The following is a 1,495-nucleotide window of genomic DNA, read 5'->3' on the forward strand; positions in this document are numbered from 1 at the left end:
CCGAATGTCTGTGTGTGTGTGTCTGTTCACGCGGGTGTGTGTTTGGAAGAGCGGGTGGGGGTGGTGGTGCACCCTTTAATGGTATTTAGGGAGTGTTATATTTCAATTATTATTGAATCCCCGTCGGACAAGGAGCTCAGAAATAAGAGCCTACCAGCAGGAAAGTTTGAAGAAAACAGTGCCAAGTTCTAGACCATTCACGTCGCGGCAACTCTAACGTTCTTTGAGCCGAGTAGTCCATTTCCTGTCTTGTCAAGAACGTGCCGTTGTGGCACAGAAGAGTAAAGACATTGCAAGGAAGCTGCTTAGAGAGGGGACGGAAGAATCAATCAGCAGCAAAACTCGTTCCCGGAATTGGCGTGCCTGGAGGCTCCAGCTCCAGGTGAGCCGGGGCGTCTCGCGCAGCTGACGGATGCCTTTGTCTCTGGGGGTAAGTTCGAGGAGCGTGGCGGCGGAAATGAGCTGCCCTGCCACCGCAGCCCCGACCACAGTCGATACAGCCAATCAGGGCCCGGCGGGCAGCGCCGAAGAGCCGTCACTGCGAGTCCTTTGTCTCGCCCTCTCGCACCACTTCCTGGGCACCGAGTTTGTAGAAAGTGCCGAGTTTGCTGATGCACCGTTTCTAATTCACACATGGAAAGGGCACATGTGAAGCACGTTTTTCACAGCACTGAATTGCGAGGGCGAATCAAAAAGTTTTTACCCTTGTTTTTTATTAGCCTACATAAAAAAAGCACTCCGTTTTAAGGCCACAAGTAGCCCATCCGGACCATCCGACCGCCGTATCATCCTCAGATGATGCGGATAGGAGGGGCGTGTGGTCAGCACACCACTCTCCCGGACGTTATGATGGTTTTCTTTGACCGGAGCCGCTACTATTCCGTCGAGTAGCGCCTCAATTGGCATCACGAGGCTGACTGCACCCCGAAAAATGGCAACAGCTCATGGCGGCCCGGATGGTCACCCATCCAAGTGCCGGCCACGCCCGACAGCGCTTAACTTCGGTGATCTGACGGGAACCGATGTATCCATTGCGGCAAGGCCGTTGCCATTAGCCTAAATAAGGTACAATAAAAATCAATACATATTATAAAAGTAAGTGCACAATTTGCATGCCATTAAAACTAAGAAACGAATCATAATACGATCAAGAGAGTTATATGGTGTAGTAGCCCTCTATCCCCCAGCCAAGACAAAGGTTATCCTTTTTTACCTGAAGAAATTGCTTTTGAAAATATAAAGGCTGGGAAGTTTCATCCTCTAGAAATTCCTAGAACATTCCAGAACATTCGAGAGTATTCGAGAACATTCCAGAACATTCTAGAGTATTAGCGAGCATTCCACAACATACCAGAATGTTCTGGAATGTTTAGGAATAGTCTGTAACATTCTGCAAGATTCCAGAATGTTCGGAAACATCCAGATCATTGTGGAACATTCCAGAACATAAAATGGTTCAAATGGCTCTGAGCACTATGGGACTTGACATCTATGG

At 48.8% G+C, this 1,495-nt stretch overlaps 1 pseudogene; it reads right to left on the reverse strand.

The window, feature by feature from the left end:
- Nucleotides 1-932: 932 nt before the first annotated feature.
- Nucleotides 933-1,050, reverse strand: LOC126482763 (5S ribosomal RNA; annotated as a pseudogene).
- Between the last annotated feature and the right edge of the window lie 445 nt (nucleotides 1,051-1,495).

Source organism: Schistocerca serialis, chromosome 5, assembly GCF_023864345.2.
Source record: "Schistocerca serialis cubense isolate TAMUIC-IGC-003099 chromosome 5, iqSchSeri2.2, whole genome shotgun sequence".
Classification (NCBI taxonomy): domain Eukaryota; kingdom Metazoa; phylum Arthropoda; class Insecta; order Orthoptera; family Acrididae; genus Schistocerca; species Schistocerca serialis.